This window comes from Leiobunum rupestre, chromosome 9 (assembly GCF_980474605.1).
Source record: "Leiobunum rupestre chromosome 9, qqLeiRupe1.1.hap1, whole genome shotgun sequence".
NCBI lineage: Eukaryota > Metazoa > Arthropoda > Arachnida > Opiliones > Sclerosomatidae > Leiobunum > Leiobunum rupestre.
The window spans coordinates 54,470,484-54,493,147 of NC_143392.1; the positions used below are offsets into that span (position 1 = coordinate 54,470,484).

General features: G+C 43.9%; 2 non-coding genes and 3 pseudogenes across 2 annotated transcripts; all 5 read right to left on the minus strand.

Annotated features, from left to right (window-relative positions):
* Window positions 1–4,553: 4,553 nt before the first annotated feature.
* Window positions 4,554–4,742, minus strand: LOC149930933 (U2 spliceosomal RNA). The gene has a single exon (XR_016476548.1). It is a non-coding gene; the product is annotated as a U2 spliceosomal RNA (small nuclear RNA).
* A 6,910-nt stretch (window positions 4,743–11,652) lies between these two features.
* On the minus strand, window positions 11,653–11,734 carry LOC149930934 (U2 spliceosomal RNA; annotated as a pseudogene).
* Window positions 11,735–12,775: 1,041 nt separating this feature from the next.
* Window positions 12,776–12,965, minus strand: LOC149930935 (U2 spliceosomal RNA). Its single transcript, XR_016476517.1, has one exon. It is a non-coding gene; the product is annotated as a U2 spliceosomal RNA (small nuclear RNA).
* A 6,861-nt stretch (window positions 12,966–19,826) lies between these two features.
* On the minus strand, window positions 19,827–19,929 carry LOC149930936 (U2 spliceosomal RNA; annotated as a pseudogene).
* A 1,087-nt stretch (window positions 19,930–21,016) lies between these two features.
* Window positions 21,017–21,194, minus strand: LOC149930937 (U2 spliceosomal RNA; annotated as a pseudogene).
* Between the last annotated feature and the right edge of the window lie 1,470 nt (window positions 21,195–22,664).

The following is a 22,664-nucleotide window of genomic DNA, read 5'->3' on the forward strand; positions in this document are numbered from 1 at the left end:
ATATATGAGACATATGTTAACTATCTGAAGGATAGAGTTGCAGTGGTGAGGGCAGCTAGTACCTGTGTACGGAGAGTACTGACCCGCGGCTGCCCTCAGGGTTCATGCAGTGGACCTGTGCTATTCAATGTGGTTATGGATAGCGCACTGAGGATTGAGTATCCAGAGGATTCTCTAATCCAAGCCTTCGCGGATGACTTGCAGTCATTATTTTGGGGCACGTCCAGGCGTGCTCTCGAAACCACGGGTAAGGTAATTGTGGATAAATTGACTAAGTGGAGCCAAGTCTATAAGCTGAGTTTTTCCATTAAAAAGTCGGCGGCTATCACCTTCGCCGCAAAATCCATAATGAAAAGGCTCCCAATCTATAAGATGGGAGCCGTCAACATTGTAATGTTGACAAGTTGAAAGTTGTCGGTGTCACCATCGACAGCAAGCTTTCCTTTCTTCCTCATCTCGAGGAAGTAAGTGTCCGGGTGACGAAGCTGGTGCGAAGCATTGCTTGTTTTGCAAAGGTAGAGTGGGGCCTCGACCATAGAGCGTTAAGGACTATCTACAATGGGTGTATTGTGAGAGTAGTGGCTTACGCTTGCGGTGCTTGGTGGAAGAGCACGCAAAATAGTGTGATGGTGAGGAAGTTGAGCTCAATTCAGAGAATTGCGGCCCTTCGTATTACTTGTGCTTACAGGACTGTCTCGAGCGATGCGCTGCGGATCCTTGCTGGTATTCAACCGTTAGACCTGGTGGTGAGTCAGGAAGCTGCTGTGTTCAGGTCCTTTTCTTTTAGAGAAGACAGTAAGCACTGTGGGGTGGAGTTACGTGGTGGTAACTACCTCTACCCAGGCGACCCATGGGAGGACCACCCAGCGGTCAGTAGCAGTATAAACATCACAGAGCAACTACCCAATGGCAATGGGATAGAGGTGTTTACTGACGGTTCGTTGTCCGGTCGGGGTGCCGGAGTGGCATTTGCTGTGTACAGAGATGGTGTGGAAGTGTACAATGAGGTCACTCGCATTAATGGTAAGGTGGATGCGTTTTCTCTTGAGCTGTTAGCAATACATGAGGGTATTTGCTGGTTAAGGACGCATGGTCAACGTCCTGGTGATGGTGCAATGATTTTTACAGATTGTCTTTTTGCTATTAACGCATTAAGCAATCATAAAAACAATCATGGTTTATGCCATGATATCCGTAAGGTGTTAAAACGGATGGAGACTCAAGTCAACTTTACTTGGGTAAAGTCGCACACTGGGTGTGCAGGGAATGAAAGGGCTGACTTTCTAGCAAAGTCAGCAACCGATCTTCCCGAGGAGAAGGAGATGAAGCCAACTAAGTTGGTGATTAAAAGGTGGCTCAATGAGGTGACGACTCAAAGGTGGCAGGAGTCGTGGGATGAGAGTGAGAAGGGAAAGGTAACTAAGAGGTACTTTCCTAAGATCAATGGTAGCTTCAATACGAATTACTATTTGACGCAAATCCTAAGTGGACACGGTAAGTTCCCACTCTACCTGTTCAACTTGGGTCATATTGCATTGCCCAAATGCATATGCGGCGCTCTGGAAGCAGACTCGGAGCACTATGTTCGTAATTGTCCTAGAACGAACTTTTTGTTAAGGAGACCAATCCGCGAGAATGGACTCCACAATCTGGATAACGAAACGATCAACGATCTTGAACGCGTAATGCGTTATATCGTTGTGAATTTTGACGAACTCACGAGTGAGTCGTGAGTAGGAGATGCAGGTATACGGGTGTATACCGTTGTGTGTATGTGATTTAGGAAGCATTTCCTATCTTTGTATACAGGTCGACGGCTCGGCCGGGACAGATGATGAATAACCCCTGTAATGCTTTGGCGGTGCACGGGGTATATAAATACAACAATCTGATGTTCCTTGTTGACGATCTTTAAGTACATCTGTTTCCTGGTTTCGGTTGTATCGTTCGGGGTTTCGAGGTGTGCTTTGAATGATTGAATTGGGGTTTGTGAATAATTGCTGATGGTTACTAGAGCTTTCGGGTTGATATATGAGTCGTTCTTGTGTTTTTTAGACCGAGATTACTGGTGATCGCTGGGTGGCGCCTCTTGGGGGTTTGCTGCTTCTGTTATTGGATCGTGATCCATCGCAGAAGTACTGTTGAGTGACTCCTGGACGCGCTCGGGCTGTTCTAGTGGTGTGATGGGGTCACTGGAGCCTGTGGGGGGCTCCATACCCGGCTCTCAAGGTCATGTGATCGGGGCGCTGGGTCACTGGAACCTCATGGGTGTTCCACACTCGTCATTCTGTGACCTACTAAGGAGGGTAGTTTGCAGTGGAAGAGGAAGCCACTCTAGTCCTCAGCTGTGCGAGGGTGGGTCTCGGGCAGCCCATGGTGTCGCCTTTTGTTGGGCCGTGATGAGGGCGTTTGTTTGCTATATGTGAGGCGGTCAAAATGGCTGTCTCACTGGCCGAACGTTGTTTCGCAAAGCGCACTTTTGTCCAGGGCTGGTTGTTTAAGGTGGCCGCTGTAGTGCTTAAGGCGGAGCAGCGGGGTACAAATACATATACTTATGTTCCTTTGGAGACTCTTTCTGACCTTCCTCCCTGAGTTGGTTTTGCTCTGCTTGTTTGGCTCGTTTGAGTTTGTTATGGCCTTCTTGGTCGCAAAAAAAGCATATTTTTACGACCCCTGAATAATATACTAATTCCCTGCTACGGCCAAAAAAGAGGACATTAGGAATAGTTTTAGTCATGATAATTTTAACAGAGCGGTCGCCGTTTTTTAATCCTTCAAGTTCGGGGTATTCATCTAGTCGGTGGGCTTTGATGGTTCCGTATGGTCGAAGTGTGGTAAGTATGGCGTCCCACTGTATCCAGGAGGGCAGGTTCTTAATTGTGAGCCAGACACCGTCGTCGTCGATGCTGGTAATCAGGCAGGGTTTGTCGTTGATGGTCAGTTCCCAATAGGAGACAGCTTGCTGGAGGAAGGCCAGAGTGGTAAAGGTAAGTAAATGACATTGTTTACCAACAGGTTGAAGAGTCTCCAAGCACGGTGGTCCGAGTTTTTCGTAGAAGGTCCGAGCGACGTCCAGGAATCCGGCGTCGACTTCGAGCCGGGCAGTCCGTTTTTTTACCTCTGCAGCCATTAAGGCTGTTTAGAGGTCGTCAGTTGAAGGTGAGTCCCAAGAAGGAACGGCGTCAAAGAGTGGTAGCAGTAATCAGCCAAGTCAGGATACGGCGTAGTGACCAGGAACAGCAGCGAAAGGTAAGTTTCGGCAGGTCCAGGACCAGGAGCAGCGGATTCAGGAACAGCAGAGGAACCGGAAACAGCAGCGGCAGCTTCAGAAGCAGGAACAGGAACCGCGTCTTCAGGATACCGGCAGGTAAGTCTGCATCGCAGGAACTAGCTGGAAAGCTGGAAAACTCGCTTGACGGCCTTTCGGCCAAGATTTCAGCGAAATAGCTGGGCACAGATACTACACTTTGATCTTAGGCAAAGGCCGAGAAGCGATAACCGGCAAAGGGGGCTATGGTGGTTGAAAAAGAAAAAGAGTGAGATTGGGCATTCATATATTTCATAATTATGTTTAAGCAGATTGCTCGTGGCTGGAGATGACAGCGTGTATAACCATAACGTCTGACCAAAGAAGGCAACTTCTTGATTTCAAACAAAAAGATCGACGCCCATCGAGCGTTTTCAGCCGTCAACGGTAATATCACGCGGAATACATTGGTTCTCGACCCATCAACGACGGTAAGCCGCGTCGAGTGGGGTCATTTCTTGGGAGGGAGGGAGACCACCGGGGAACACGGCATGCCGGTGGCTGCTCTCTTCCTCTCTCCCTCTTTTTTTCATTAACGGGGTATTTGAGTCTTTTTAATAAAATTTGTGTATTTTTAAATATTTTCTTTTACGCTGTTTCTAACTAGTTCGCCAAGGCGATAATTTATCTTCGGTTTTCTCTGGGTCTTTTTTTAAATAAGTGGCAACATGGAACCGTGCTTAATCGATAATTAGAAAAAGTAAGATCTTGATCATACGGAGTTTCCTCCTGCACGCTTACCAGAACAGCTGTAGAGAAGTGTCATGAGATATGGCACTACGAATTGAACGTGGTTGCCGCGTAGTACGCGCCCCGGCATCAGCAACACAAAAACTCGTTTTTTCCAAACCATCCCGCTTTTAACAGTCCCCTATTTCTACAGCGATAGTACCGCAATCCTCGCTAGGTAACTCGATGTAAATAACTTATATGATGTCCGTTTTGAGAACGGAGTTACCATGGTTTGGGAGGGGGTAATTTTTTTAAAGGGGAAGACGTGTTGCCAACGCGAATGTCGTAAAGCGGCCGGCTGTGAACTCCTAATCATGTCTCCTGTTAGTAACGAAAGTGACTTAAAAAAATCATACCGTTGGTAACGTACGACAATTAAGGTAAAAAATTCCAAAACAAATCCGTCCGAATCTTCAAAATGATCTACTAGCCAATGACGACTTTCCCTCTTATGACGTTAGGAATATATATATATATATATATATATATATGGTTTTGATTTTAGATTAATTGAGCGAGGTGGGCCGATCCTGGAAGAACTGCAATACCAGGCCAACCCGTGGCGGAGGTGGAGCAAGCTCCGACCTCTCCGCCGCCGTCCAAAAATAAGTTTAATATCTTGGCCCCGATGGGACCCGTATCAGATATTAAGCTGATAAGAACAGATACTAAATTTGTTTATTTAGTGTTATAACAAAGTTACATTTTCCGCGTTTATTTACAAATTAAATTATCGCGAGAAAATTAAGATATAAACATACATTTCTTGTTGTGAGAGTCAAAAAATTATTATTTGTAAAAAACGTTAAAATTTGTTTTCTTTAGAAAAGGGAAAATGTTATAGCATCTGATTAAAAAATTTGTCAAGATTTAACACAAAAATAATTGGAAATGAACCAAAGTTTCAAATACATTATAAATAACTATATACAAAGGTAAATACGTATAAGTGTGGTAAAAAGTGGTCAATAAAACCTCAAAATTCATTGGGTAATTAAAGACTCAATTTAGAGAAGAAGGTACGTTAACCAACCATTTAAATGGACAATATAAGGAGCATTTTTTTTTCAGGGTTTTTAGCAATCCCACGGGTTTTTTGCAGGTAAGTATTTAAGCTTTAATTATTTTAAATAACAAATCTCGTTTAAAAGAGTAGTGTAAGTTTATGGTTTTCGATTGTGACCACTGGTTTCTGGTCATTACTCCATTTTTCAACAAAGGTCAAGGGAGGAAGCCGACAATAGTCTGCCCGCGCCCGCCGCAGAATCTCGTTTCGAACCCTTTCTAAGACAACAAAGGCTGGGACAAATTTGCTTTCAAATAGCTTCTTGTTACGGGCTTTCCACACTTGGAATTTGATTTCTGTAAGTATTAGGGAAAATACAAAGATGAGGGGGAGAGGGACCGGTAGGGGAGCGTGATATAAAACAGTTTTAATAGATATAAAATTTAATCCGAAGAATTGTCGAAGTGTACTTAATAGCATTTTTGCGTTATCGCATTGGTACATTAAATGTATAGTGGTTTCATTGCTCTTACAAAAAGGGCATTCTCTGGTTTTTGCCATACTGCGTCCAAACAATAAGTCTCGAACAGGGAGCACATCGTGGATAACTTTAAACAAGAAGTCGCGACGAGAGCCTTCTATGGCCCTCGCCCCCGTTCGTTTAAACGCGACTGTCCAGTTTATTTCTGGTTTCATAGAAACCATTCGTGGTATGGCCTTAATGGCCAATTTACTAGATATTTGGGCGTGACTTAAGTCCGACAACTTGTCATTCGTTTTTAATTTGCTTTTAACAATTACTGCCGAATTTTTAGCCTCGATGTAATTATGACCAATTTCGGCCGAATGCGGGATTTTCAAGTCCCATTTCACACAGAAGACAGTTTTGGCACAGGTAGACAAATGGTAAGTTACCGATTTATCCACACAGTGTTTGTCTTGCATTAGACAGTTCAAAGTTCGTGATAAATTTAAACTCGAAGTAATTGTATGAAGGTGAGGTACGTTAATACCGCCATCTGACACGGGTAAGTACATGGTATTCCTATTGACTAATTTGGTTTTACCGTTCCAAATAAATTTAAACATTAATTTTTCTAATTGAATTAGCGTCTCTTTTGAGAATTTCACCAGCGGAATAGGATACGTAAGCCGGGGTATCGCCACCTGATGCAATAGTTGGGCTTTACCAATAAATGACATTGACAATTCGCGCCATGTCTCGATGGAATCTTTAAACCGGGTTACATAATTATTTTCATTACTTGGATCGATACTCATATTATTAAAAAGTATTCCCAATATTTTAACATTTCCATTACTAATGGTAAGAGGCAAATTGTTAACAATTTCTTTATGGCCAATGCCTAATCGAATAATTTTCGATTTTTGCTTGTTTAAAAGGCTACCCGACATTTCACAATAATTTTGCACTTCACCTACGGTGTCATTTATACATTCTAGATCTTCACTCACGCAATAAACATCATCTGCGTGGGCTGCATATTTCAACTGTTCCTCGACCGAAACCCTTGGAGAGGAAAAACCGCGTATCAGGGGGTTCGAGTTTATTCTAAACAGTAGCGTTTCAACGCATAAACTTAATAGAACGGGAGAGAGGGGGCACCCCTGCCTTACACCTCTCCGTACTTGGAATTCCTTGGACAACGAATTATTGATTAAAATACGACTCGTATTACCTGTATAAAGGGTGCGAATAAAAGCTAAAAATTTGGGCCAAACCCAAAATTATCTAGTACGTTAAAAATAAAAGAATGTACCAAACGATCAAACGCTTTATTAAAATCTATCGAGAGTAAGTACCCCGCCTGACCACGAGCATTAAGTGATTCTATCGCGTCTCGTAATAAAACGAGATTGTGATAGCTCACTCTACCCTTAACCCCGCAGGATTGCCCACGACCGATCAATTGGTCGGTGACACGACTAACTCCGTTTTCAAAGACCTTCGCTATCAGCCTTCTATCTAAATTTAGGAGCGTGATTGGACGCCAAAACTCTACAAAATGTTTAAAAAGATCGTCTTTGCAAAGGAGTGAAATATTCCCCGTTTGCATAGACTCGGGAAAAGACCCCGCCTTCAGAGCAGCATTTACCACAAGGGTAAGTATGGGACCAATTAGTCCCCAATATTGTTTGTAAAATGTAACGGTTAAACCGTCTGGCCCAGGCGCTTTCCTGGCTTTGAAAGATTTAAGAGCGTTTAACAATTCTAGCTGGGTTACGTCTCCTTCTAATTCCTCCCTGGCTTCCTCGGATAAACGAGAAAGCCCGGGTGGACGTTCGAAGGTTCGAACCGGCTCGGCTTCGTACAACTTCGCGTAGTAATCGACGAAGGCGGACTCGATGACGTCAGGGTCGTTATAAGCTGAGTTTTTCCATTAAAAAGTCGGCGGCTATCACCTTCGCCGCAAAATCCATAATGAAAAGGCTCCCAATCTATAAGATGGGAGCCGTCAACATTGTAATGTTGACAAGTTGAAAGTTGTCGGTGTCACCATCGACAGCAAGCTTTCCTTTCTTCCTCATCTCGAGGAAGTAAGTGTCCGGGTGACGAAGCTGGTGCGAAGCATTGCTTGTTTTGCAAAGGTAGAGTGGGGCCTCGACCATAGAGCGTTAAGGACTATCTACAATGGGTGTATTGTGAGAGTAGTGGCTTACGCTTGCGGTGCTTGGTGGAAGAGCACGCAAAATAGTGTGATGGTGAGGAAGTTGAGCTCAATTCAGAGAATTGCGGCCCTTCGTATTACTTGTGCTTACAGGACTGTCTCGAGCGATGCGCTGCGGATCCTTGCTGGTATTCAACCGTTAGACCTGGTGGTGAGTCAGGAAGCTGCTGTGTTCAGGTCCTTTTCTTTTAGAGAAGACAGTAAGCACTGTGGGGTGGAGTTACGTGGTGGTAACTACCTCTACCCAGGCGACCCATGGGAGGACCACCCAGCGGTCAGTAGCAGTATAAACATCACAGCGGAATAGGATACGTAAGCCGGGGTATCGCCACCTGATGCAATAGTTGGGCTTTACCAATAAATGACATTGACAATTCGCGCCATGTCTCGATGGAATCTTTAAACCGGGTTACATAATTATTTTCATTACTTGGATCGATACTCATATTATTAAAAAGTATTCCCAATATTTTAACATTTCCATTACTAATGGTAAGAGGCAAATTGTTAACAATTTCTTTATGGCCAATGCCTAATCGAATAATTTTCGATTTTTGCTTGTTTAAAAGGCTACCCGACATTTCACAATAATTTTGCACTTCACCTACGGTGTCATTTATACATTCTAGATCTTCACTCACGCAATAAACATCATCTGCGTGGGCTGCATATTTCAACTGTTCCTCGACCGAAACCCTTGGAGAGGAAAAACCGCGTATCAGGGGGTTCGAGTTTATTCTAAACAGTAGCGTTTCAACGCATAAACTTAATAGAACGGGAGAGAGGGGGCACCCCTGCCTTACACCTCTCCGTACTTGGAATTCCTTGGACAACGAATTATTGATTAAAATACGACTCGTATTACCTGTATAAAGGGTGCGAATAAAAGCTAAAAATTTGGGCCAAACCCAAAATTATCTAGTACGTTAAAAATAAAAGAATGTACCAAACGATCAAACGCTTTATTAAAATCTATCGAGAGTAAGTACCCCGCCTGACCACGAGCATTAAGTGATTCTATCGCGTCTCGTAATAAAACGAGATTGTGATAGCTCACTCTACCCTTAACCCCGCAGGATTGCCCACGACCGATCAATTGGTCGGTGACACGACTAACTCCGTTTTCAAAGACCTTCGCTATCAGCCTTCTATCTAAATTTAGGAGCGTGATTGGACGCCAAAACTCTACAAAATGTTTAAAAAGATCGTCTTTGCAAAGGAGTGAAATATTCCCCGTTTGCATAGACTCGGGAAAAGACCCCGCCTTCAGAGCAGCATTTACCACAAGGGTAAGTATGGGACCAATTAGTCCCCAATATTGTTTGTAAAATGTAACGGTTAAACCGTCTGGCCCAGGCGCTTTCCTGGCTTTGAAAGATTTAAGAGCGTTTAACAATTCTAGCTGGGTTACGTCTCCTTCTAATTCCTCCCTGGCTTCCTCGGATAAACGAGAAAGCCCGGGTGGACGTTCGAAGGTTCGAACCGGCTCGGCTTCGTACAACTTCGCGTAGTAATCGACGAAGGCGGACTCGATGACGTCAGGGTCGTTACGCCGGACACCATCAACCTCGACCTCGCCGATAACCCCCTTCTTACGGGCCCCCTTAGCTTGTAAATAGAAAGCGGAGGAGAAGTTTTCCTCTCCGCTCAATTCTACTCCTTCCCTAGAACTGACCAAATACTGGTACTTTTGCGTATACTGCTCTTGCAGTAGGGTCTTTACCTGTTCTTCCGCGGAACACAAAAATACATTTTTAACGGGGGCCCTGGCTAATAAACCCAACGCCCACCGATAAAAATTAGCACACTTGCGCTCGTTTGACGCGACCAATTTCCCCTTTTGTTTGAGAAAGTTAGAAATTTGCACTTTAAAATTATCCCAATCATTAAAGTCGTGTAATTTATTTAAAAGTGATCGAATTTCATTTTCGATACTTTTATCGTTATCGTCCTCGGGGGTGAGGAGTTTGTCGTTAAGACGCCAAACTCCCCGCCCCCGAGGAATTCCCCCACTAACTCCGACACACACTTGTAAAAGGCTGTGGTCAGAGAAACCCACGGGTAAAATCTGGATAGAATTTAAAATAAACTTAAAATCGTTACTAAAATATAAATAATTGAGTCGGCTTTTTACGTAGTCGTTTTTTCAAGTAAAACCAGGCGTAGAAGGAAAAGTGCGACGCCAAGGGTCGATTAAATTTAAATTGGTTATCACTGAGGACAGAGCGTCGGTACTGGGGTCGGGGTAAAAAGTTCCCCCTTCCCTGTCCAAGCTCGGGTCACGGACACAGTTGAAGTCACCCCCAATAATTAAAAGGTCATATTGACAATCTAAAAACGTATATAATTGATTAAAAAAGATTTTTCTCTGTTTAGGAATACAAGAGGCGTAAATATTTAAAAGGCGAATGCGGTTGTCCGCACAAATAAAATCGACACTTATTATACGACCTTCGTGGTCGGCCCGAAAACTTTTGATAGAAGGTTGCAAGTGATTTTTACAAAATATAGTTACGCCGCAGGAGCGGTTAGAACCCTGACTAAAATAAATACAATTGGTAAAAAATTGGCGTCGTATTGACTTCCAATTATCGAGATTTAAAAGATGCGACTCTTGTACAAGGAATACATCGAGGTTGCTACTTGTAAAAAGTGCCGCTACGTCGGCCAGTTTTTTCTGCTCTCGCATACCGTTAACGTTAAGAGTTCCAATATTTAGGCTTATCATCAAAGAGGTAAGTAAGCTCAAAAAAGTTACTACTTGCTTTTCTTGGGCGTGTTGCCCCGGCTCCTAGAATTGCCACGTTTGGTTTGTTACAGACGGACTAGCTTGTGACGGAACTGAATCTTTAGAGTTCTCCATCGGCATAACGGACTGGTTGTCACCCGCGCCGAAGGGAAGTACATTAATCTTTTCTTTTTCAGATGCCTTGTGTTGTTCTGGTGTAGACACGGGGGACCTGTACTCCGATTCGTCTTCCGAAGGAACGGCGATGTCATCGGATTCCATAGATGTCGTCGGGCCATCGATCAAGGTGAGTTGGTTTTCTGGCCTTTCCACGGAATCTTCTTGATTCTCGAGTTGCGCCTCCTCAGCGGCTTGCTTCGCTTTCTGCTCTTGTTTAGCTATCTTCTTCTCGCAAGACGAGACATTATGTCCTGCCTCGTCACAGAAGGAGCATTTTTTAACGACGCCCCGGTAGAAAACAAGGGTGCGAATCCTGCCAAAATATAACACGTTGGGTATTGATTTGGTCATCTTGATCTTAACAGCTCTGTCGCCATTCTTCACACCCTTCAGCAGAGGATGTTCGTCGAAGCGGTGAGATTTAACTTCTCCGTATTGACGTAACGTGCTGAGGACTGAATCCCATTGTATCCACTTGGGCAAATTTTTTATTGTCAGCCAGAGGCCGTCGTCTTCGATAGCAGTGAATTTGCATGGCTTACCGTTGATCATCAGTTCTCCGTAAGACTGAGCTTGTTGGCAAAGTGCCAGCGTAGAAAAGGTTAGTAGAAATATACCTTTCCCGACAGGTTGCAGAGTGTCGAGACAAGCAGGACCCATTTTCTCGAGAAAAAGTTTGGCGACATCAAGGAAACCAGCATCGACTTCAAGACGAGCTGATCTCTTCTTTTCTTCCGTAGCCATGATGGCAGAGGAAGAGAGCTCCTAGAATGGAGCTGATTCTGAAGGCTTGATCAGAAGATAAGGCCGGATGAGGATCGGATTCGAGAGACAACAGCGGGGCAGAAACCCCGTAGCGGAATCGGCAGCCGAGCAAGAACTGAGCAGCGACAGAGCAGGACCAGAGCAGGAACAGAGTTGGACCGGAACAGGCACAGAGCAACGACAGTACAGCGATGGATACATGTAAGTATACCAGCAGCAGGTAGGCAAGGCAAAACCCTGGAGCAAACGGTTCCCGGCCTTTGGCTTCGAAAAAAGGAGCAAACAGATACAACACTTTGATCTTAGCCAAAAGGCCGAGAAGCGATAACCGGCAAAGGGGGCTTTGGTGGTTGAAAAAGAAAAAGAGTGAGATTGAGTATTCATATATTTCATAATTATGTTTAAGAAGATTGCTCGTGGCTGGAGATGACAGCGTGTATAACCATCACGTCTGACCAAAGAAGGCACATTCTTGATTTCAAACAAAAAGATCGACGACCATCGAGCGTTTTCAGCCGTCAACGGTAATATCACGCGGAATACATTTGTTCTCGGCCCATCAACGACGGTAAGCCGCGTCGAGTGGGGTCATTTCTTGGGAAGGAGACCACCGGGGAACACGGCGTGCCAGTGGCTGCTCTGTTCCTCTCTCCCTCTTTTTTTTTCATTAACGGGGTATTTGAGTCTTTTTAATAAAATTTGTGTATTTTTAAATATTTTCTTTTACGCTGTTTCTAACTAGTTCGCCTAGGCATTAATTTATCTTCGGTTTTCTCTGGGTCTTTTTTTAATAAGTGGCAACATGGAACCGTGCTTAATCGATAATTAGAAAAAGTAAGATCTTGATCATACGGAGTTTCCTCCTGCACGCTTACCAGAACAGCTGTAGAGAAGTGTCATGAGATATGGCACTACGAATTGACCGTGGTTGTCGCGTAGTACGCGCCCCGGCATCAGCAACACAAAAACTCGTTTTTTCCAAACCATCCCGCTTTTAACAATCCCCTATTTCTACAGCGATAGTACCGCAATCCTCGCTAGGTAACTCGATGTAAATAACTTATATGGTGTCCGTTTTGAGAACGGAGTTACCATGGTTTGGGAGGGGGTAATTTTTTTAAAGGGGAAGACGTGTTGCCAACGCGAATGTCGAAAAGCGGCCGGCTGTGAACTCCTAATCATGTCTCCTGTTAGTAACGAAAGTGACTTAAAAAAATCATACCGTTGGCAAGGTAAAAAATTCCAAAACAAATCCGTCCGAATCTTCAAAATGATCTACTAGCAAATGACGACTTTCCCTCGTTTGACGTTAGGAATATATATATATATATATATATATAAATGGTGTTTGATTTTAGATTCATTGAGCGAGGTGGGCCGATCCTGGAAGAACTGCAATACCAGGCCAACCCGTGGCGGAGGTGGAGCAAGCTCCGACCTCTCCGCCGCCGTCCAAAAATAAGTTTAATATCTTGGGCCCCGATGGGACCCGTATCAGATATTAAGCTGATAAGAACAGATACTAAAATATTTTATTATAACACTCTACAAAATTACAATTGCACCTTTACAAATTAAAAATTTTCAAAATACAAAAATAGATTTTCAATTTAATTTCGTTTAATTTAGAGTTTAGTTGCACTTTTCAAAATACGTTTACTAATGGTTTTGACTACTAATTTACTATTGATATTAGTAAACTATTATTTTACACTGTAATATTTGAGGAGGGCTTTCGATGTCAGTTGACTTTTTTATTTAGACGGTCATAGACCCTTTATAGAGTGAGTTGTCCATGAAAGGCAAATAGTCTTTGTACATACTATTATTGTACGTTTAATAGTTAGGAATTAATATTTACATTTTTCACTTTTTAGTATCACAGTTCACTGTTCAAGGTAAGTGAACTTTTAAGTTTAGGAACTAATATTTTATTTTTAAAATAACATTTTTATTTCCAGAAGGTAAATATTCTTAAGACTTTAGGTTAAAATTTGTACTTTCAGTGACTTAGATTAAATGGACTAGTATGTGTGACTAAGACTTCCTTAAAATAAGAGTTTTAACTCTCCATTTGTCATTTCTACTACCGGACATGGTGGGCTGCACCAGCGAACTTTAAATAAATCAGGATTGAAACGACGATGGTCTAATCGCGCACGATGGAGAACATTGTGGCGAACGCGTGCTAAAATAACCGTGGCGCTATCTCGTTTGTTATCGAAAACCGCGCGGTTCCTCGCTTTCCAGAATTGGAAAAGTACTTCACCAAGGATGATAATGGTTGAAAACATCATATCCCTGGGAACTGGTAGCGGGGTTAAATGAAGCATTGATTTCCACGACAGGAATCGTGCCCCGAGAAACAGACGAACGTGGTTACGGACTAGTTTCGCGTTATCGCACTCGTAAAATATGTGGATTTGGTTTTCGTTCGCGCCACAGTACGCGCACTTTCTCGTGGTCACCATGTTTCGCGTGTACAGCGCGTCTCTTGTCGGGAGCGCGTCGTGAGTTATCTTGAAGAGCAAGTCACTTCGGCGTCCTTCCAAACACTTCGCTGACGTTCTTTTGAAAGAAACTTCCCAGTTGACCGTTGGCTGAACCGCGAGTATTCTGGGACGCTTCTTTTTGCGAAGCACTTCCTCGAAATACGCGTTGCTTTTGTTCTTAAGAACTGCCCCGGGGTCTATGGCTTTGAGAGTAGAAACCGTATCTTTAAAATTGATGTAGTGCGGGTGTACGTTGCTGGCGTGTGGTTTTTTTGGGTCCCAAGGAAGCCCAAATACTGATTTTGACGTCGACGACAGGTTGTAAACAACTGAGTCGTTGACAGGATGACTTTCGACACGTAAGCACGCCATATACCTTGACGTCTCGAGTGCCTGGACTAAAACCTTGACATCTGGGATGCCTAATCCCCCTTCGTGTTTCCTTAAGGTCATCGTGGGGCGGGCAACCGTTTCATAGTTTCCGTCCCAGATGAAGGCAAAAATTGACTTGGTGACTTGTGCCAATTCTTCTTTGGAAAATGACACGATTGGAACCCCGTATGTTAATCGGGGAAGCGCAATCTGTTTGACTAGTTGGGCGTTGGCGCGCATAGATAGATTATTATCTTTCCAATCTTCAAATGAATCTCGGAACCTTTGGACTAAGCGTACGCTTGATCTTGGTGCTACGCCGTCGTTCTGGAATAGAATTCCGAGAATTTTAACGGGTTCTTGAGTGATACGCAGTGGAAAAGCGCGGGGAATCTCTTCAGCGCGTCCGGCTCCAACTAACTTTAACATGGATTTGGCCAAATTAAGTTTACTCCCAGCTTCGCTTCCGTATTCCTCCAGCAGGCGTAGTGTTTCGCTGACTGAAGCGACGTCTTCTAGTAAGAAATTGACGTCATCCATGTGGGCCGCATAAGCCAATCGGGACTGATCGTGGGGTTTTCCCTGGCAATTTAGGCCACGTATTGCGGGTGACTGTATGACGCTTCTTAGTAAAGGTTCTAGGGCAAGGCAAAACAGGACCGGAGAAAGAGGGCAGCCCTGTCTGACCCCCGCGACAGACGTTGAACGGCGAGGTAGGTTCGTTATTTATTAATAAAATACTTTTATTTTCCAGATATAGAAGGCGGATCCAGAACACGAACTGTTGCCCGAATTCAAATTTGCTCAATACCTTGAATAAAAAACTGTGGTCGACGCGGTCGAAAGCTTTCTCAAAATAAATGGATAGGAGAAAGCCTGTTTGTTGACGATCGGTGTAAGAGGCCAATACGTCAAGGAGCAACACTAAGTTGAAGAGTGGTTGTCTCCCTCTGACGCCGCAAGTTTGCGACTCTCCGATCAAAGAGCCCGCAACTCCGGAAATACGTAGCTCGAGAACTTTCGCCAAAAGTTTCCTATCAAAGTTCAGGAGTGTGATGGACCGCCAAGACGCAGGGTTGTCTTTGGACTGGACGTTCTTGCCAAGAAGAGTGACTACTCCATTGTTAAAGGAAGCTGGCATGGAGTCTTCGTCCAGCATGGTATTAAAGACTTTGACCAGAATCGGTCGGACGCTTTCCCACACGTATTTGTAAAGTTCAAGGGTCAATCCATCTGGACCCGGGGCTTTGCCTCCCTTCATATGTCCCAGAGCTTTGGTCAGCTCGGCTTCCGTGATTCGAGAGGTTAGAGTGTCACGGTCACCTTTTTGTAAAGACGGGAGGATTACCGCCTCCGAATCCAAGAAATCGCCCGTTAACTCCTCGGCGCTGTATAGATTGGCGTAGAAATTCACGAAGGTTTCGTGAATTTTTTCCTTGTCGGTAGTTTTTCCGTCTGGGCCTATGGCGCCAGTAATTTCGACGTGATGGCGTTGTTTAATGTAGTTCCGGTAAAAGGCTGCCGAGAACGTTTCTTCCCCTTCCATAAGCGAAGCAGGCGTGGATTCCATTCGTTCTTCGTACTGGCGTCGGTATTCGTCTTGAAGAAGAGATCTGACTTCTTCGACGGCGGCGGTCGTTTCAATGTTTGGGTTTTTAACTCGACTGACTTTTTGCAAAGCCCATCTGAGAAAAGCGGCCCGTTGGCATTTTTCTTTGGCCCGATGACGGCTCTCTTTGATCAACTCTTTCTTTAGTTCGTCCTTGGCCCACTCCCAATCCGCCACTGACGAGGTCTTTTCGATGATGGACGCCAATCGTACCCTTAAAGGTTCGTTATCCGCGAGGACGGTTGGATTAAGTTTCCAAATACCCGCACCTCTCTCACGTTTCACGCCGATGGCGAGGCGCGTGAATACCAAGTCGTGATTTGATATTTTAAGTCGCGAACCACCGACGGGAAAGATTTCGGCCTTTTCGACTTTAATAACGTCATTGTTCGAAACGTAAATGGCGTCCAGACGCGAATGGAGAGCGTTAAAGTGCCACGTATACACCTTCGAGTTCGGATGACACGAACGCCAGACGTCGATTAGGTCTAGGTCAGTGATAACGCGAGAAAGTTCAGTGACGCTATGATCGTGAACAATCCCTACGCCTACTCTATCAAGATCGGGATTCAATACGCAATTGAAATCGCCGCCGATACTTAATTGGTCGTAGTGACCGTCTAAGAATTGATAAAATAGTTCGAAAAACACTCGTCTAGCTTTCGGTTTGCAAGGCGCGTAAATTGACATGATTCTAAATTTTAAATTATTAAAATCTAAATTTAAGCTAGTTAGACGACCTTCGTTATCGGTTCGAAGACGTTTAATCGAATGTTTAAGTTTACTTTTAACGAGTATAGCAGTGCCCGTGGAAGACTGCGACAGGGCGCTGCTATATAAAATATGAGTGTCCGAAAATATTTGCCTAATACTATGCCAATTGTCCGTTTGACGCCAATGCGTTTCCTGTAGGAGCAGAATGTCTAAATCGCTAGCTAAAAATAGGGCGGCTATAGCACGTTGTTTCGCGACTTGTTTTAAACCATTTACATTTAAAGTTGCTACATTTAAATTATAAGACATTTTAAAAAGAAGGGGTAACTAAATTTAAACAATTTCTGAATTACTCACTGAAACAGTGTTTTTTAACTTTTTAGACGGTGACGACGGAGATCCATTTTCTGGTGAGAGTTTCTGACGTTTCAGAAGCGTGAACTTATTAAAGGTTGGAATTGGCGTCACTGGAAGATATTGCCTTGGTGGACTGAGAAGGGCGGTCGAGTAACTGGTGTTTGCCGCTCCGACTTGTTTAAATACGCAGTGATCAGCTGTCTCGTTAACCAGCGAGTCGAAAAGCGCGACGGCTGCATCGTTCCTCTCTTGAAGAGAGAGCTCGGGGCTGCTGCCAAGGGGGGGAAGGAACTCCTCCTCGGATTCGGAGTGTTCCTCAACGAGACCGGGATCGGCCGAAACTGCCGCCACCGAAATAATGGCCTCGGCAGCAACGTTCTTCTCCGCTACTTCTAGCTCCCGTACGGCGTCCACGTTTCCCGCGTTTTTTGCGTTCTTAGCCTCCATCTTGGCTTTTATCTCTGGGCAGTTTGCTCGGTTGTGTCCTGGATTTTTGCAGGCGAAACAACTCCCGGGTAGACTACCAGGTATTGGCCACGGTTGAATTTCCAGAGATTTGGGACTGGTTTGTTCATTTTTATTTTTATTTTTCTGTTCCCGTTTCGTACTCCTTTCAACATCAGGTTATTCTAGTGGGTTTAAAACTCATGCTTTTCTACATCTCCGTATTCTTTGAGCGCGGTAGAGATGGTTTCCGGTTGAATCCAGGGTGGGAGGTTTCTGATGGAAATCCAGCGAGAATTGGAGTCAATCCCCTGCAGTTCGTAATTCTTCCCTTTTATGGAGAGACAATTGCTATCCATAAATGCATCATATAGAGCTTGGGTCAGGAATATTATAATGAAGACTCCTTTCCCTAATGTCTGAAGGGTTTCAAAAGCCCCAGGTCCTGCTTGATTGTAAACTGCTTCGGCGACTTCTAAATACGTGACGTCGCTGTCTGCTACTAAACGCGCGGTACGCGCTTGCACCAACGTTGCCATGACGACAAACGCCAAAAATCAAAAACTCCCCAAACGGGGTTAAAAAGTTTATTTATATCAATTAAACAATTTTGAAAACTTACAATTAAAATCCACGCTACGTTAGGCCTAACGGCCGGCACCGTAAAAACAAGGAACGACCGCCGCCCTGAGAAGGGCAACGACGCGAACGACGCGAGAGGAAAACGCGGGACCGGAGCACCGCGCAGGCACGTCTGCTCTCTCCGCGGATAAGAACAGATACGGAATTTGTTTATTAAATTTCAGTCAAAATTACAAATATTAAAATGTTCGCGGTTAATTAAATTAAATTAGCGCGTACATAAAAAACTTGTTTCATTTTTCGTTATTTAGTTTTGGCTTTTCGTTATGGTTTTTCTTTTATCTTTTTTAAGTCGTCGAGGTAAGTATAAGTGGATTTTACAGAACAAGGTGAGTATTATTAATTTTCTCGAAAAACTAAAAATATAGATTTAAAATCGGGTATAAAAATGGTTACGATGTTGTATATACTTAAAAAAAACGCTTAATTACAATCTCCTTTTTTTCTTTTTTCCGTATTTTTTCTCCGGAGGGACTCGGTCCTCGTTTGAACCGGCGTTGAAGGGTGGACTCAGCCAATGGAAGGGCTTCGTCCAGCCAGGCGATCACCGTTGGATCCGTGGAGGTCAGTGCTTTGGCTTGTCTGCAGAAGTCTTCAATTTCGACTTGTGGTACTTTATTCCAAACCCAGGTACGTTGGTATATTTCCAGTTTTTTTCCAGGTTCTTTAGTTGACGGGGAATTAGTTTCAGGAGCAGGTAGGTCTTGACGTGGCGTAGTCTTGACGGCAGCGGCGTAACCGTTGATTTTAGCAGAAGATTCAGGATTCGGAGGCAAGACCTCTGGCGATTCTAAGGACCAGCTCTCTTCAGAGTTTTTGGAGTCGTCGGATGGGGTAAGTATGGTTATTTTGCTTGTTTGGTTTTCCTTATTTTCTTCCAGGATGTCATCACGATTGGTGGCGTTGGTAGGTGTAGGTGTGGAATTTATGTTTGTTTCAGGATCTATGGGTAAGTCGTCGTTGACTCCGGTTTTTGTCCTCTCGGCCATCTGGTTCAGCTTCTTTTCGCAGGTAGAGGCAACGTGTCCTTCCTGCTCACAAAAGAAGCATTTCTTGGTGACCCCGGTATAATATACCAGCGCCCTGCTCCGCCCAAAATATAGCACATTAGGTATTGTTTGATTCATTTTTAATTTTACCAATCGATCTCCATTTTTGATGCCTTTTAATACCCTATATTCATCTAGTCGATGCGCCTTGATGTCTCCGTATTGTCGTAAGTTGGTAAGTATTGAATCCCATTGAATCCATGACGGAAGCTGTTTAATGGTGAGTCAGATTCCATCGTCTTCGACGCTGGTAATTTTACATGTAGAGTTGTTCACTGATATTGCGCCGTAAGAGACAGCTTGCTGCAGATATGCGAGGGTCGTGAAGGTAAGTAAAAAGGTATTCTTGCCAACAGATTGAAGAGTGTCAATGCTGTCCGGTCCGAGTTTCCCGTGGAAGGTTCGGGCAACTTCCATGTAGCCAGCGTCGACGTCGAGTCGGGCGGTCCGCTTCTTCACCTCTGCAGCCATGATGGCTTTAGAGGTGTCGTCAGTTGAAAGCAAGTCCCAAGAAGGAACAGAGTCGAATGGTATTGGCAGGAATCAGCCAAGTCAGGATACAGGCGTAGAGACCAGGAACAGCAGTGACAGGTAAGTGTCAGCAGGACCAGGACCAGGAACAGCAGCGGAATCAGGAACAGCAGAGGAACCGGAAACAGCAGCGGCAGCTTCAGAAGCAGGATCAGGAACAGGAACGTCAGGATACCGGCAGGTAAGTCAGCATCGCAGGAACAAGCTGTATAGCTGGAAAACTCGCTTGACGGCCTTTCGGCCAAGATTTCAGCGAAATAGCTGGGAACAGATACTACACTTTGATCTTAGCCAAAAGGCCGAGAAGCGATAACCGGCAAAGGGGGCTTTGGTGTTGAAAAAAAAAAGAGTGAGATTGTGTATTCATATATTTCATAATTATGTTTAAGCAGATTGCTCGTGGCTGGAGATGACAGCGTGTATAACCATCACGTCTGACCAAAGAAAGCAACTTCTTGATTTCAAACAAAAAGATCGACGGCCATCGAGCGTTTTCAGCCGTCAACGGTAATATCACGCGGAATACATTGGTTCTCGACCCATCAACGACGGTAAGCCGCGTCGAGTGGGGTCATTTCTTGGGAGGGAGACCACCGGAGAACACGGCGTGCCGGTGGCTGCTCTCTTCCTCTCTCCCTCTTTTTTTCATTAACGGGGTATTTGAGACTTTTTAATAAAATTTGTGTATTTTTAAATATTTTCTTTTACGCTGTTTCTAACTAGTTCGCCAAGGCGATAATTTATCTTCGGTTTTCTCTGGGTCTTTTTTTTAATAAGTGGCAACATGGAACCGTGCTTAATCGATAATTAGAAAAAGTAAAATCTTGATCATACGGAGTTTCCTCCTGCACGCTTACCAGAACAGCTGTAGAGAAGTGTCATGAGATATGGCACTACGAATGGACCGTGGTTGCCGCGTAGTACGCGCCCCGGCATCAGCAACACAAAAACTCGTTTTTTCCAAACCATCCCGCTTTTAACAGTCCCCTATTTCTACAGCGATAGTACCGCAATCCTTGCTAGGTAACTCGATGTAAATAACTTATATGGTGTCCGTTTTGAGAACGGAGTTACCATGGTTTGGGAGGGGGTATTTTTTTAAAGGGGAAGACGTGTTGCCAACGCGAATGTCGAAAAGCGGCCGGCTGTGAACTCCTAATCATGTCTCCTGTTAGTAACGAAAGTGACTTAAAAAAATCATACCGTTGGTAACGTACGACAATTAAGTTAAAAAATTACAAAACAAATCCGTCCGAATCTTCAAAATGATCTACTAGCCAATGACGACTTTCCCTCTTATGATGTCAGGAATATATATATATATATATATATATATATATATATATATATATATATATATATATATATAAAAATGGTGTTTGATTTTAGATTCATTGAGCGAGGTGGGCCGATCCTGGAAGAACTGCAATACCAGGCCAACCCGTGGCGGAGGTGGAGCAAGCTCCGACCTCTCCGCCGCCGTCCAAAAATAAGTTTAATATCTTGGGCCCCGATGGGACCCGTATCAGATATTAAGCTGATAAGAACAGATACTTTTAATAGTTTATTAAAAGATTCGTTTCGTTACAAAAATTACATTCAAGTCATTTGTTCGCGTTTTAACTTAATTTAAATTATCGCGAACACTCGTTAAAAGATAAAAAGAACCATTGTAAAAAATCGAGTAAAGAACTATGTGAAAATTTAAAAATTAAATTTAAAACATATTTTTGCCTTTTTTCACTTCTTTTTCTGGAGTTGTACTACGTCGTCTCTTTGGATAGTTCTTTAAAAGTTCGATGATTTGTTATCGGCTTTTCTCGTTTAGTTTTTTTATAGGTTAAAAAATGTTTATTGTAAATAAGATATATTTTTAATCACTAATCTTATCTTACTATTTTTTAACCTTATGTGTATATATATTCGCTTACAGCGTTTATTATTACCGTCACTCCTAATATGTCGTTCATCTTGTAAAGTACTCATTCTTAATAAACGTTTGTTTTATTAAATCACTACGTTATGATTTCTCACTAGTTTCATTAGTTAGTTAGTGTAGTGTAGCTTTGCTGATTAACATTGGATTTAAAACTCCAATAGGTTATGGGCCCAGCACGCTCCCACTGCGCAACTCTACTATGCTGATGATCTAGTCTGCTGTATCCCGGTTTCAGTTACCATCACCGTAATCCGTATCCTGTCAACAGTTCCCGAAAGCCACCATGGATAGCCTACTTCGCCAAGACGTCGAGAAGCTATCAGGTCCGGAGAATTGGAGGAGTTGGAAAAGACAAATAGTCGACATCCTAACCGTTCGAGACGTATACGAGATTCTTACTGGCGAATGGATTGAACCTACGGAACCGGTACCTGGAGCAACAGCAGCAGAGAAGTCTGAATACACTTCAAACAAGAAGAAGTACCGAGTGGCGTTTAGCACGGTCCGTGGTATCCTCTGGTCAACCTTATCCAAGAAGGTCCAAAACATGATTACCAATTGCGAGACACCAAAGGAGATGTGGGACAAACTACTTGAAATTTTCGAGCAGAAGTCTTCAAATCGTCTTCGAAAGCTTCTGGCGCAGCTCATGCGAACTACGAAGTCACCGGACGTCGACATGGCCACCCACATTGCCCAGATGTGTTCTCTCTGGACAGATATCTTGTCAACGGCACAGACAGAGAAGAACGTTACATTCGACGACTGCATCCTGATTGCCTGCATCTTCGAGTCTCTACCTCAGGATGAGTATCGAGAATTCGGTATGCTCTGGGACACGCTGCCAACCGAAAAACAGACGGTCGCAGAGTTGGAACGATTATTGATTGGCCGTGCAACTCGAGAAGGTGACTCGTTCAGAGATTCATCTGGTCTGATGGCGAAACGCAATGCCGGAGGTCATCGCAGTCACTCATCAAACGAGACGAAAGGCATGAGACGTAAGCCAAAATGCACCAATTGCCGAAAGTTTGGTCACATAGCAGAAGACTGCCGAGGACAAAGGAAAACTCCTAGAAGGACGAGCGTTGACGAAAGTAATCGCAC